This window comes from Bidens hawaiensis, unplaced genomic scaffold (genome assembly GCF_021521415.1).
Source record: "Bidens hawaiensis isolate Kalapana, Puna unplaced genomic scaffold, B.hawaiensis_p1.1 tig00018490_1, whole genome shotgun sequence".
Lineage (NCBI taxonomy): Eukaryota > Viridiplantae > Streptophyta > Magnoliopsida > Asterales > Asteraceae > Bidens > Bidens hawaiensis.
Window position 1 is genome coordinate 292,575 of NW_027492797.1, and position 16,765 is coordinate 309,339.

Below are 16,765 nucleotides of genomic sequence, written 5' to 3' on the forward strand. Positions count from 1 at the left end.
TATATGGATTCATGTATCGATATGGTATGGTTGTATGGATAGTCGACGAACAAGGGAACCGAACCCTAATAATATTCGAGGTAAGTAGGGCGAAATGCTCTTTAAAACGTATACGTATGTATACAAAAAAAGATAAAATATGATAGAATGAAAGTATGAAAGTAAGGAAGTAATAATGAAGGTATATACTTATGAGTGTATGAAATAAAGTAAATCCGGATTAGTATGTAGTATATGAACATATTGTATGTTGCCTGATTAACTATAATTCACTCAGCGTAGCTGACTTTTAGTATACACGCAGGTGAGTAGAATGAGACAACTAGCTTGAAGGGGGACACATGGCAAAGGAATAAAGAAACCGGCATCTGAAGACTTATTTTATGATGTTTAAACTGAAAGACATGTTTATTACTGTTTAAATTTTATGATTTATGTAATGAATGGTTGAAATTTATCTATTCTACTAAAAGTTTAATTAATTCTGATATTTAGAACTGTGTTTATGAGTAAATTTAACGTCCAAGTAGGGCACCGGGACCGGGGCCTTACACCCATGAATTAGTTGACCCATTTTAACACATTAGAAAAATAACAAACATTAGTAACCCATTTTAAATTAAAAGAAATTTGTTTTATACCTTGAAAACGGCTTGAATTTCAGTCGAATAAAATTTTCAGGTGAATCTTCCATAGGGCCGGCTCCGAGAAGACGCATTTTTTTTTTGGGCCCAACGCAAAAATTTTTATAGGCCTTAAGTAAAAGGAACATTTTGTTGGGTTTAAACAATTTAATTTTAAGTGGGCTTACTTGGTTGTGATTTACGTTGTGTAAAAAAATTATGTATAAAAATAAATTTAAAAATGTCTGAAATAGGACTAGAACCCATAACCTCTTGGTTAGATGACTTACCTCTTTGGCATAGACCAAGCTATTGGTTTTCTAATTGTATTGAAACATTGATTATACATATTATTTTTCATAAAAACACATATAATTTAAAAAAAATAAAAAATTCGAGCCTAGCGAGATGTCGGGTCTGTGGTCGTCGACTACCCTGCCATACCCTTAGGCCGGCCCTGATATTCCATTTTTAGGCAAAAAGTTGAAATATTTTTGTTTGCCCTCTATATTTCCACACGTTGCAAAAATGTGTTAAAATAACATATTTTACCAATCAATGATAACATACAAAATTAGTAAAGCATAAAATATTAACCAAAGCTTACTAAACATTAAAACATAAAGTGAACACACTCACCATCCTCCAATACTGCCACCCCAAGTTGCAGACATTGTTGGATGTTAACTCTGTGCATGTTCGTCATTATAGCCTTATTGTATACACTTATAGATCCAAAAGCACAATTGGTATTAAATATGTATCACCCGTCGTGACTGCCATAGACGGTTGAAACCAGCAACAGTTATGACATAGGTGTTGTGTAAAATCTAAATGTATACTACCAACAGGAGGCCCAGGTCCGCATCATGGCTGCCACTTAAGTTGCCACGCCAAATGAATGCGTAAAATATCAATCAATGCACACATAAGCAGCGTGTTAATTTAAATGCTAAACCATCAACCCGAGGCTCAGGTCCGCACCTTGACTGCAACTCAAATTGCCACGCCAAAATGAGAAACATCATCATGGCCATAAACCAATTTCATAATGCACAAATGAATGTGCAAAATATCAAGCTATGCACATTTATGGTTAATAACCAACCATGATTAAGCATTAACCCACCACCTAGGGTTCGATATTGGCTATCACATCCCCTATTGGACCAAGGCCACCACCACACCACAACCGCCTATGGTTCCGAAATTAAATCCGACAACAATACATCTCCCCGTCGAACCACTACACAACCACCACACTGCCACGAAGTCCCTAAATGGAAGCCTGTCAGGTCCCCAATTTCCGCTGGATCTTACTCAAATCAAGTCATAACTCACACAAATAAATGTGTCGACAAGGGAGTTAATGACGGGTTGCTATATTTAAAAAGATAACCGTTTTTTAAAGGCGGAATCAATGATCAAAGGTAACTAATACACACAAGATTCACTCAAAATTTTTCCACTCATATAATGTTCAAAAAGATAACCGTTTGTTAAAGGCGGAATCAATAATCAAAGGTAACTAATACACACAAGATTCACTCAAAATTTTTCCACTCATATAATGTTCATCATACAAAGGGTAACCGATTTAGGGTTTCTTGAAGGGAAAGTTTATCCGTACGAATCCTAAGACAGCCGTCACTTTCAAGAAATATTCTTTCTTATTCGAAAAGTGTAAAGGCTAGAATCCGTAGGAGGCGTGCCCTAAATTATTCTATTTATAGGCCTGCCATCCTAGGGCAGCTGTCATTCCTTCTAGAAACCCCAAATGATAATTCATATTAAAATTTCATATTTAGAATTATTCTAAGTGTAAAACAAGTCTTCCGGGTAGGCTTTGCAACAATATTCATTTTCCGAGTAGGCTGTGTGCTCTGCCATCCTTGGTAACATAGACGTGTGCCCGGGATCAGTTTCATGGTAGACTTTACTTGAAGAGTATTTTACCAAGTAAAATACTCACCGGGTAGACTTCAATCTTCTTAACTTTGCCAGACTTTGCCCGACAAACCCTTACGATCAACCTTGTTCTTCAATGGTCCCTTTCAACTCTTTGCTAGAAAATAGCTTATTAGCAAAGTGTGCTCGGCAGCACTGTTCCTTGCTTGAGTTGAACCTTGCCCGATGTTACTTAAATATTTCATTAAATCATCAAGCCTACTTGGACCACAATTATTAATGAATATCTGGCCCGGTCTTCCAATCACTTGGCTTCATGAGCTTGGTTAGCCAAAAGCTTACTCGGGAGTGAACTTTACTTGGCTCTGAAGAACAGACTTGCTTGATAAAGTGAACCTTGCCCGGATTTGCATAAACTAGTGAACCTTGCCCGGTAATACACTAATTTGCAAACCCTGCTCGGATATCCACCAAAGAAGACTTCTTGAAGATAACCTTGCCCGATAGACAAAATATCAAGCCCGGCTAATTAAAAGCTTGCTCGGAGGTCTAAGGTGTGCTCGGATCCATACTTAGCGAATTCTGAGGAGGTTGAGAAGATTCCAATCTTCCATATATCTTACTTAGGTCAAATCTTTGACTCAACAATCTCCCCCTAGATTGGAACACCTCAGCTGACCCAAAACATTTCTATGGTTGCTTACACTTAGTCAAAATACACATCAAATCAAAATCAAAATACATATTCATAACATAAACAAATTACATAATCAGTATTCTGTCCGAAGACATTACATAGCAAAGCCTAATCTAGAAATCTTGTCTTTTCCTTGCATTGTGTGTGGCTTGTCTTCTGTTGACTATCACTGATGCAGCTCTCAGCCTATATATCAAGGATTTGGTAGTGAGTATGACTTTCAGGTATGACCAAATCCCTTATATCCATCAGATCTTCATCATGCAAGTAAGCCAAGTCTTCATCTGTCACACCCTCAAAATCCACAAACGGAGTTTTACCGTCAGAGGGTGTGAACTAACAGGATCAGAATTATTAGTTACAATCAAACCACAAATAAAGTTTTCAAAACACGAAAACATTTAAGTGTAAATAAGTACGGAAGCGTAAAAACCATAAACCAAGCGTTGCGTCACGCAGGACGACTTAAAACCCAATTAATAACAGTTTAAAAATAAGTTTGCAAAAACGATAGAGTTCAATGATGCATGTTCCTATACCGCGCGCCCGCCTCGGCTACCTGAGAATAACATACTAAAAGTGTCAACACGAGGTTGGTGAGTTCACAAGTTTATATAAATTAAAGCGTTTAGCGTTTTGCGTTTAGCGTTTTGCGTTACCAGATAGTGTTAAATCAATTATATATCTATAGGTAGCTAGCCTATAAAGCAAGTATTACTAAGTGTTCGACACCGAAGCTGACTGTTTATCATGTGCCTTGCCACCAGGTCTATCCCGACAATGGTAATGTGTTAGCCAAAATTACACCCACTCGACCTCCAGTCGAGCTTAGCGTTGGGTGGGGTTTGTCAAACCCAGTAGTACTACTCAACAGTGACTCGCTATTTTCCAATACTAAACGGTTCGATGTGTAGGACTTCAATTGTTTCGTTTGCCACTTAGCCTTTACAAGTGATATATTATTTCATAACAAAATCTAAAAGCGTTTTGGAGTATGTTATCTCCCCTAAGTGAATAGCGTTTAAAAAGTTTAAAAGGGGAAATTGAAACTCACTGTTTGCGAAGAATTCCCAAAAACAAGTCACCCAAGTGATGCGCGTCACAGAAAACTCTCACTAGCGTTCTATAACAACAAGGAGATTTTCTAAGAGTCGGAACTATTATCGAGTCTCTAGACCCGGCACATAATTCCTATGCACAAGATACGTTTCGTGTTTCGTTTGTGACTCGTGTGTGACTTACAAGCACATTTGTGATACGTTACATGTTGTGAACAATTATTTACGTGTCAAGTATTAATAGTGTACATTACTAGAAATTACTCCCCGCAAGGGCAAATTGGTCAAAACATAACAATTATCTAGCAATTAACACGTTTCATGTATTTTCACAAAGTTCAGCAGCTAGTTTCATTAAGACAGAATTCTACTTGAAAGACTACTATATTCAACAGATCATAGTATCACAATTAATTCACCAAAAATCTTCACAGAAACATACATGTGTTAGGTTTCCAGAACATATTTTATTGTATTTTTATTCCTCATAGATTTCTCATAATGCTCAAAACATTACAGCAAACTCACAACAGTCAAATTCATGCGCAACAGAATGTTATTTGTTATTCCCGTTAAGTGAAAAATCTAATTTATGCAAGACCAATTGGGTTAGGTTCTTAACTCAACAAGTTACTTCCAGAAGTGGAACCAACCCATTTGGTCTTGTAGTTCATGAGATATGCTAATTACAAAACAACTTAACAGCATGTCTCACAACTCAGATTTGCACTTCAGTTTTGTAAAATCATAAAGATTAACTTTTACTCGTCCAAAAATTACAAACCTGGACTTTATAGAAACTAGACTCAACATAGCACCCTGTAGTGTTAACTACCTCAACTAATTTCCACATTAACAATTCGTTACAGTTGTCTAAACATAACTTACAATCTGTCCAGTACCAGTTTTGACCTTTAATCACATTTAAATCATTTGACTAACCAAACACCTCCAAATTAGGCGTGGTTGGACTTTCTGAAAACTAGACTCAGAGTACTACCTTGTAGACTCATAATTAGCTTAGTTTGCTTTTATATTCAACAATTTACATGTCGTTCAAGTTTAACAATTACTGCTGTCAAAACTCAGCAAGCACAAACAATCGTCTAATATGCATCCTAAGCATACGACATATCTCAAAACATGTAACGAGCATGATTAATCACAAAAATCAGTAATAAACCTCTAGGGTTTACAAACAATCAATGATTCAATAATCTTTCACCGTTCAAAATCACATACGATCATCAACATCAATAGCTAACACATAATCAATCATCCTCTAGCAACAATCAATCATAAGAACACTTATTCATAATTTTCGTGACCTAGGGTTTTAGATTAACCCATTCAAAATCAAAATTAAACATAAAGAATGCATAGAATAGTTGTTTATACCTTCCTAGCACCTTAATCTTCAACAAACTTGAACAATTCTTGTATGTATGTGTGTGTGTGATTGACGGCAGCCAAGAGCAAGGGGAGGGGGGGCCGATCGGGTAGAGAGAGAGAGAGGGAGTGTTAGGGTTTAGATTAATATTATTAATAATAATAACATGTTACATCTAGGTCCCTCAACTTCTAATTTGTACTTTTCTAGCTTATTTCAACTAGTTTGCATATTGAGTTAACGTTCCATACAATGTTATCACATAACACATAAGTCTAACACATAATTATCACATAATTATTGTTTTGATGTTTTTCGTTTATTCACCAATGGTTTGCGTCAACTCGTTTGTGTTTCGGTGCAATTCCCGAAAGACTACACATGTAGTAATTGTCAAGCGTCATTTAAAACCTTAGTTTAAATGTAATGACATGTGCGTTATAGATCCAGTGATCTTAAGTTTGAATTGACGGAGTTTGAGTTAACGGAGTTAACCTGAAATTGACGAGTGTCACATCATCCTTTTTTATTATCCCCAGTACTCTTCCATCAGAGTTTCAGTTATGATGCCATTTCTTTGAACTGTGTAGTTGGGGCGTGTCATTCTTCTTTCAAGACTGATGCATGTGTTCATGTTTGACAATGGATTCCTGTCTCTGACATTCATCTTGTAGTATAGTTCAGCACTGTCCATTTTCTTTAACTTCTCTGTCCTTCTTGATCTGTGAAGCTGAATTGTTCTCCAGCTTCTCTTTTCTTTTAGGAATGGGAATCCCTTGTCAGCTTCATCATTCAAAAATTTTGACAAATCATTCATTTGCCTTCCAGCCATCTTTCTATAATCATACAATCTGAGTGTGACCATTCTTTCCAGTTGTTCTGAGTGTATTCATAAAATTCACCTCTCACAACTATGTCTCTCAGTTGTCTGCTTTCCATAATCACTCTCAGACATTCAGATACAGAATCATAGTAAAGTTCTCTTGGAAGATACACATCTGATTGTGGTCTTGTTGTTCTTTGGGATTCAGATCTACTTGATTCACCTCTTCCACCTTATGGATGTCTTCTTGAAATTGAAGGCATGACTGGAATAGGCTTCTTGGGTTTACCAGGCTTCAAATTGAAGGTGTTGATGTAGATTGCCTCTACCATTTCAGGTGGAAGGTTGGCAAGATCAACAAGATTGTGTCCCGCTTGTTCATTAAGAGTCCTCATCATTTTTGCTAACCCAGGACTGTTTGACAGTTCTGCTGATATGAGCTAAATTATATATAAAATATTTAGATATTTTCTGCACTTTAAATTACTTTTGAGTTGGCTTTTATCAAGAATTAGTCTCAATTGGCTCATATTTGAATTTTAAAGGTTTCGAGAAACAACGAGCTAGAATAGAGTAATTTTGCTAAACTTGAAACCAATGAGTGAATCTATAGACAAACTTGGCATATATTAATTTTCTTTAGGCCTGATTATTTGTATGGAGAAAGAGATTTGTAAATGATTTATTTATAAATAAAAAAAGAAAAGAATATATGTGAATGAATATGCATATGAAAAAATGTTATTATACTTGAAGTTATAAATAAACAAAATTCATGTAATTAAAGGAGGTCCACCGAATGCATTGTTTTAAGATAATTGGATTTTATAGTTATTAATTTTTTTTTATGGCAGGCCCAAAACGCAAAGTGGATCACATGGAATATGGCAGTAGGTCATGGCTAGGAAAAAAATTGTATAAAAGGGAATTATTATATATAATAATTAAGAAGTTTGGCGACGCAATCACTTGATTGGTCGCCAAACTTCTTATTTGCTTTTAATTTGTTTTACATTTAAAATTCGTGTCGGTTCGCCGTTGTAAAATACCGTCAAATGATTTCGGCCAAATTCGCGTCAGCTCGCGGTCACAACCCAAGGTTTTTACCCCAGAGTTATTTTAGTCCATCGATTCTGAACGAACCCGCGTTAGGTCAAGGCCACAACATGCCTATATTTTCTGTTTTAACCATGGTCTTTTTTTATGTAAATATGTTAATTTGTTGTACTTTTAGTGTGGACGAATTAACTTATTTTTTTAATTTCGGAGTCGTAACCTAATACCAACCGAACCCGTGTCGGTTCACCACCACAACACATGGTTTTCTATGTACGATTTAGTCTCAACAGCATCGATTCCAACTGAATTCGTGTTAGTTCGTAAATGCAACGCATGGGTTTTTTTTATCACTTTTTTGTTTCTCGATTCCATAATCAACGAATTCGTATCAATTTGCAACAGCAACGCGTGTGTTTTTTTTTCCGTCGCATTCTTAAAATTTTAACTATGTTAAATTGTTGTCTTTAAGAGTGGATGAATTTATGATTTGCTTTATGTTTTGGCTAGTAACCAGATACCAACCCAAGTGTTATCGGTTCGTAACCACAACACGTGTTTTGTTATGTTAATTTGTTGTATTTTTGCGTTAGAAAATTGGGGGGGGGTATTTACTGATTTCGTAACTTGACACCAATCGAATTCACCTCGACTCGCAGACGCACTGCATGATTTGATAAGTTGTACAAGTACGACTACCAATAACATCAACCCGGCGCCACGCGCTAGGAATCTTCCTAGTTTTAGTATAAATTCTATTAAAATAGAGTTGTGTACGTATTATAAATAAATAACTTTTGTGCGTAGTAAGCTATACTGAATGTCGGCATCATTGGCAGTGTAACAATGCCAGCCGAATTATTTATCTCTGATAACTTTCATTTGTTAATTTTTAAGAGAAAATAAATATGTAATTGTATTTAAGTTTTTCTCTCAACCATCTGAATAAATGTTCCGATATAATTTTTGTTAAAAATGTAGTTGCATGAGATATAAACCATTTATTCACGTCGTAAACTTGACCTAGTGTCGACACCCCACCGTGCTAGCGCCATGACAAGAAATTTTTTTTTCTTTTCTTACCACTTTTGTTTATTAACTTTTTTTAACAAATAGAGTAAGTGGCATTTTCATCCATGAGGTTAGGTCAGTTACGCAACTCTAATACTCCCTCCGTCCTATTATAAGTGTCATAGTTTGAATTTTCAAGTATTTCTTTTGCAACATTAACCGTTAATATTTTTGTTCGTGTCATATAATACTTGATGAAAATTATATCAATGTAAAATACATTTAAGAAAGACTTGAAAAATCAAACTAAGACACTTATAATGGGACGGAGGGAGTACAATTTTTGTTGTAACTGGACCTTTGAGGTTTCCTAATCTTGCCATTTTCGTCTATTTCACTAGCCCCGTCAGTTTCTTAACGTTTAGTCATCGATAATCTGTCATTTTACCTATTTAGATGAAAATGACTAGTACGACCAAACCTTATGGACGATTTTATAAGATAATATTTCATATTTAACTATCTTAATATATATATTTTCTATTAATAATTATTAATAAAATGTCTAATTTATTCATGTTTTCAATAAAAAAAATAAAAATTGCTTATTTAACTATTTTAACTAGTCTCTTTTTTTCTTCTTTTACCAATTTTCAGGTTTCAATTACTTGCTTAAGTTTTCATATTAATCTTTTATTTTTTATTTACCCAACTCGGCTAACACCCGATGAAAACATCGTAAAACCGGTCAAAACTCAGTTAAAAACCCAACCATACTCGGATGTGGTTCTTACCCAACTCGTTGAAGACAATAGAAGAGTGGGACGGTAGATTGGTTTTGGGAGCCAAAAGTCAAGGGGTCTGCCCCCTCTTGGCTATTGTGATCAAAAATCAAGGAAGCAAGCACGCACGTCTCTAAAGTCTCACGCAAGAATTAAAAATCAAGGAAGCACACACGTGAATTAATTTAAGCTACCAGGCACACAGCTCAATAATTTAAGTTTACAGGCTAGTAGCTCAATTAATTTTATTTCTTTTTACGATGAACCGCACTAAAATATAATCTTTATTTCATTCGTAATTATGATTGGCTAAACTGTTATACTGCCTGGGTTTGGATGAATACTTTTTAGACTCGTTTTATTTTTGTTCTTGAATTATTGTTAATTGGTTCATGTTTTGGTAAAGTTTTTATTTTATTTGGTTATGATGCTTATGCGTATTTGGTATTAATTTTTGATCAGTTTATTGTTCCATGTTTGTCTTTGTGAATGTCTTTCATGTATGGATGCATATTAGGTTGTTTACTGTGTGTTTACAACTAGTTTATGGTTTATAGTTAACATATACCATAGGAACGGTAATTGAGAGTTTAGAGATACCTTATATTCTGCCACTTGAGAGATCGGGAGGTAATTAAGTGTCGTCTGTTTTGGTCTTTTGCGAGTTTGGGTAGTGATTGCACGGGAGTGAGTTACCCTAGATTCATTTAGATTCTTACAGATCCGAATTATAACCGAATTCAATAAAAATACTCCTTTACGCCTTAGGGTGTTTTGTGATTAGAGAGACCGGGAGGTGATTTAATCTTTGGGTACCTTAGCATAGTTAGGTAAGGTGAGACCGGGAGGTGATCCGAACCATTTAACCGTTGAGCTTTACATGTTATTTAGGGTTCTTAGGTATTGTTGGTGAGACCGGGAGGTGATCTAGCATACTTTAGTTATTCCCTAAGTTTCATATTTTTAGAATCCGGTACCGATCATAAATCTAATTCCGAGAGTTTACGAGTTGACTAGTAGGATTCCTTGCCTAGGTAGTTGTTTCACCCTATTTGAGTACTAAACCGATTTATCCGTGTCTAGTTTTAGAGTAAGTATTATTTAGTTTATATTTAATAAAAAACCATAAAAATCAATTAATTAAGTTTAGTTAAGTTAGAGTCTAGTTTAGGTGTCGCTAGTGTCTCGTGGGTTCGATATCCGGACTTCATTAGGCTTTACTTCAGTCGATAGGTACACTTGCCTGTCTAGTGGTCTAGCATTAGGAGAGTCTAGGTTTATAAATTTAAAACTAGAGTGTCTAGGTTAGGTCAATATTTTTATAGACCGCGTTTGCACATCACCTGCAGGTATAAACCTTCCATCAACAAAGCTTCTAGGGTTATCACCTTCCCTCAGAGCTTTTTCCCAATCAGCCTTTTGGATATAGAAAAGTTCTTTCAAGTCTTCCTTTTCCAAGGCATTAAAAGTGGCTTCATCCATTACCCTCTGATTTATCATTATTCCCCTCAAAATCTTGATCATCTCTTTATTTTCCCAAGGAACAATGGGTTCATCTTCAGGTTTAGGTTTGACTTCTTGTTCAGTTGGGGTTTCAACCGATCTTACTTGTTCTTTCAATTTCTCCCTCAAAGTTTGAATTCTTCTTTTCTTTGCATGAGGTTCATCAGATGGTTCAGACTGCTTGGTGGAGATCTTTGGTGGTAACCTCTTCAACTTTTCTTTTCTCTTGAGTTTATTGTATTGGTCCACCACTGATTCTCTTGTCAAGTTTTAAACAATATTAGGCTTCACCCCTTTCTCCAGCAAGTATCCACACATACCTCCAAACTTCTTTTTCAGAGCTTCCATCTTTTCAATCTTTTCATTCTCTCTGACACATTTTTCTATCACCTTTGCTCTTTCACTATTATAAAGATCTTGAAGTTTGTCAAATTTGAAGTGTGTTAGATCTTTTTCTGAATAACCATGCCTTCTAAGATATTCTCTATATTTCTGATCATCTCTGTTCTTTTGTTGCATAGCTCTTCTGATCTAGTCATTTTCCTCTTCAAGTCTCTTATTCAATTCATCATAATTCATTTGAGCAATACTTTCAAAATTCACACCAAGTGCCTTCAGCTTCTCAATCAAAGGATTCTTCATTTTTGGCATCTAACAGACTCTACTCAATGTTATCCCTTTGTTCATCAGTCATTGTCACATGTGGGGATTCAACATTAGCAGTCTTAGCATGTTTTCCTTGATCATCATTGTCATCATCATCAGATTCATCAAACTCATCTTCCTCCTCAGTTGAGTCATTTACTGCATCGATCTTGGGCTCATCAGAGGTGGATGATCTGGGTTTGGTTCACTTCTAATAGGCACATCAGGAACACCTTGAACCTTTTCTCCTGGTTGCAAGGTTTGCAATGGGACTGCCCTGATTGGGCTTGCATCATCTTCAGGAGTTTCTTCCAAATAGTTGTTTTTATCATCCCACTTGCCTTTCTTTGCATATCTTTCATATTCAGACTTCTCATTTGCCCTATTTCTTCTCTCATACATCTTAGCAAATCTATTGACTTTCTAAGCAAATTGTTCATGTAGTTTTGAAAGTCTTTCTTGTTTCTGTTGAAGTGTTTCTTGAGATTGAGTTACATTCTCCCTCTTAGATCAGCTGTCAGTTGGGTTTTTCTCCATATCTTCTCTCACTTGCTCAGCCCATTTCTTGGAAGCCATAGAAGCAATGGACTCACCAATCTCTTCTTCAACCATCATTTCAGTATTCAGATTGATTGGTTCAGCAGTTTCATTTGATTTCTTTTCAGGTTGACTTTGGATTTGAAACATGCTAACCACCACAGCTAAAGAATTGTCTCCTTCCTCAACTCTTTTCAACTTAATCAAAGCTTCAATCACATCTTGATCAGCCACTTCTTCATTAATTACTTTAGCGATATTGGCTTGATTGATAAAGGCTTCCTGCTCTGTCAATTCCTCTGGATCCATGGTTTGGGCTAGTATTTCTCTATCCCTTGTTTCCCTCATAATGTTTTCATGTTCTCTCAAGGCAGAAGCAGCAGCTTCAGCATCATCTTTAAACAGAATGTCTTTCTTAGGATAAGCCTTAACAGGCTCTTCTTCTGTTATCTTTTCTTTACCTTTATCCATTCTTTTCTGCACTTCTTCCTCTTCATCAGTTTGTTGATAATCATCAATGTCTTTCTCAAGTGCTTCTAATTCAGGGTCATACTCTACCCTCTTAGAGCTTTCTGGTTGTTCAGTTTGAGTGATAGGCTCCTCAGTAGCAGTATTTCTTTCATTGATTTCATCAGTTTTAGTTTCTTTTAACACATCGGTGACCGCATCAGTGGTAGCCACTATCTCTTCATCATATATCCTTTCAATCTTATCAACTGTCTCCTCTACATTCTCTTCACTCCATACAACATTCATAATCTCATCATTCACATCATAATCCTGTTCTCCAACATCAGATTTATCAGCTTCATACTCATCATTCTCTATTCTCCTCTCCTCACTATCCTCATACTCATCATCATATGCATTCAAAATCAATTTCAAACCATCCACAGTCTCTACACCTGTTTCCATCTCAGTCTCAACATTCACTATAGAGTCAGTTGGCATATTTACATTCTCCCCCTGTTTTGGGGCAGCTGAGGTCTTCTCAACCACCTGCTCTAGGGCTTGAATTCTCATTTCAGCTTGAGCCAACTTATCTATCAACATAACATTCTCCATGGTCACCTCTTCATTCCTCTTCTTCAATTCAGCATTTTCTTCCAACAAATCCAAATTTGTTTGGAATAGGTCTGTGTCAGTAAGTGGGGTTGTAGGTGGTGATGTAGAGAAGGGTTCATATTCAGGTTGTTCTTGGGTTGTGGTTTGAGTTTTGAAAATGGATTGTGGTGGTGATTGTGTATGGGTTGGGCTTGGAATAAATGGATCTGAATGAATTGGGCTAGTGGTTGGTGGTGTTTGTGGTGTTGGGGATATATGAGTTGATGTTTCAGGCTGGCTCAAGGTTAAGGTTTGAGGTGGGGATTGAGTGGTTTAGTATGGTGGAGTTTGTGGTGGTGATGGTATAATGGATTGGTCAATGGGTGGTGGTGATTGTGGTGGTGTTGGAATAGGTTGTTCTGGTTCCTCAGGTTGCTCCCCCTGATCAAGTGCACCAACATCCAAGGCTCCTCCAGCCCCTCCTTCATCTCCATCATCATCATTATCATCTTCATCATCTAACTCATCAATCTCCTCATCCTCCTCTGAGCTCAGCTCAGGAACCGGCATCACATCCAAGTCATGGTCCAACAACCATGGCAAAATCTCAAACGGAATGTTTGGATTGAATCTATTGGCAACACCCGGATTTTTAATTCTCTTATATGTGTCAGGATTCTGCAGCATATGTGTAATGCCAAGTGTGGGTAAGTCTTGTTATTCCCGGTTAAAGATTATCTGTAAGAATCTGGGGTATTGTAGGAATCTATCCACCTCTATCTTCTTCAAATTTGCTACCAATCCTTCAAAGATCATCTTGGAGAAATTGAATGGTAGGTCATATATAATACCAACAGTGGCATTTGCTAAATCACGACTCATCAGAGTCCATGATCCTTTTCTTGGAGCAAACCCCTATATCACATGGTGAATTAAGAATCTATACAGCATAGGGAACATACCCTTTTGAAATTGCCCATCATGTAAAGTTCCCTGATATCCCATCGTCTGTTCAAATATCCTCATCATGTGAGCTGTATTGAAGTTTATTGGATTATGATCATCATCATTTAACTGCAAGCACCGTCTTATCATTCTTTATGTCACATGTATTTCATGGCTTGCAACAGTTGCTTCGATTCTTCAACCATTTATGTCATCAACAAGTCTTGCAGAGCGCCAGAAATCAAGTGAATGATTTCTATAGATGATTGAGCACTCAGTGAAAGCAAATCTAACATTTGATCTGGCCATCCAAGTAATCATCCTTGCCACCGGCTCGTTATCAGGAATGACTTGCAATAGTGCACACATATTGTGTTTCTTTTCAAAGAAATATTTGGGTTGTTCTTCTTCTTCTTCTTCTTCTTCTTCTTCTTCTTCTTCTTCTTCTGAACAACACAATCAAATATATTCAAAGTGAAATTAGTCATAAAGTTTACTACTTTAAGTAATTTCAAGTTATAAAAATGAAGAAGAAAAGAGAGATAAATCATCAAGAACCTGTTCTTTGACAAGTTTATAACCTAAACACAAAAACAGAGTAATAGTAATCAAACACATAATCAAATCCCATTATAGTCTAATCGTGATCGGAAAAAACATTATTATTGCTTGCCGAGTCGGAATTAGAGGGTTGAATAAAATTGGGGTTTGGATTAAAGACGAATGTGATAAGTCGGTTTAGATTTCTTTGTGATTAAGCAGTTGCAGTGGAAGGAGAGAGAGGGAAAAGTAATGTTGAAAAATATTTCTAACTCCCTCTTATATACCTTTTGAAAGTGGGTTTTAAATGTTTTTTGTCATTTAGTGAGTTATTAGCTGTCAAACAGTAACATTATCCACTTGATATTTAAAAAAGCATTTGAAAAACATACACCTTTTTATCATTTAAGTTTAGCAAACCTTACTCGAAAAGTTTAACCCTTGCAAAGTCTACTCGGTATACTTCCTCTTACACAAAGCTTACCCGATAAAAATATCAAACCTTGCTTGGTAAAATTTTCATTATTAAATTTACAAAGTTTGCCCGATCCCTTCCATTCACAAACTGTTCTTGGTCAAGCTAAGTAATTTAAATTCAAAACACTATGAAGAAAGCTTACCCGAAATACCAGATTTCTTTAGAACTTAATCACAAGGAAAATAATCAAGCATAAAATATCAAATAAACATCCTTGCTAGGAATCAATTAAGATACCCGTATAAATCTCTTAAATTCAAATTAAATAACTTAATCTAGCATAAACCCTATCAGAATAAGAAGCATATTCAATCAAGCATACTTGGTCGCACAGTGTGCCCAAGCAACCTTCCTGATGTATAGTGTGCCCGAACAACCTTCTTATGCAAAGCATACCCGAATAACCTTCCTAGAGTACAAAGTGTGCCCGGAAAAGGACTTCTAGTAGACTGTGTACTTGGAAAGCCAAGTTTTGAAATTACCAAGTATATTAAGGAAACAAATGTGTACCTGAAATATAAAGTGTGCCCGGAAACACTTGTAATTTCAAAGAAAACATATTCACACAAATCACAAAGCTTACTCGGTGTACTAACCTAAGTTCACAAAGTTTGCTTGGTATAACAATCAGCATATAAAATGCAAAGCTTGCTCGAAACAACTAATCCTTGTTAGAAGCTAGCTATAAAAAATATTCAACTTAAGACTTCAAGCTTGCTCGGGAAATTAGTATAATAGTGTACTCTACCCGAAAAGTGTAAACACTTCAAAGCATGCCCGAAAATAATAAACTTAGTCCAAAAATGACTAAGCTTACTCTGAAAGGTTTATAAACGTCAAACCTTACTCGAAAATACATATTCAACCATATTCAACTGTTTTGTGCCCGGAAAGGTTAGAAAACATCAAACCTTACCCGAACTTACATATTCAATCTATTAAAGGCAAAATGCAACTCTTTTTGACTTAAACCACTTGACAAAATATATTTTTCATTGAATATCATAATTTAAGAGCAAATGGTGCATTTAGAGATCAAATTTCAGTTGTATTTCTCTTCAAAACAGTTTCTTCTATTTTCTGAAAAGATCTCAAGAATGAGATCATATTGTTAAGTAGATTTCTCAATACTTCATTCTCAGCATTATTATGACAACATAGATAGGTTAACAGCAGGTATTAACTTAGCATGAATTTCATCTCTTTGGTGATATGATTAAGGTTCATTTAGTAGCATAATTCATTAATGGTCAACACTGTGCTATGATGCCTCATATTTCTTCTCAAAGCTTATTTGGCTTTCCCCAGGTCACCCCAATTTGACTCCAACCTCCTGCATTTGGTCAAAAATTGTTTTTGTATGACAGAACTTATTGGATCTTTTTGTATTTTTCTGATTTTCAAACATATATAGAGGTTGAACGTTGGACTTACTGTTAAATAGCAGGCCTTTCATTCAAGATGAGACAGATTTGTCAACATCTTTGTAGTTCTTGTTGTAACCCTCTTGTTTAATAAAATATTTAAAACACCTATCAACTTTTGGTTGATTTATTCATTCTTCCCCTTGTTTTTGATATTTTCTCAACTTTTCCCAAAACATGTTCTTTGTCATATTTAAAGATGCTTCATTTTTGGTTGACCAAATAACAACAGGCTTGTGTATGACTGGGTAATTACTTTTCTGCCTATCATTTGGAGAGATTTATCTTGAGACATGCAAAG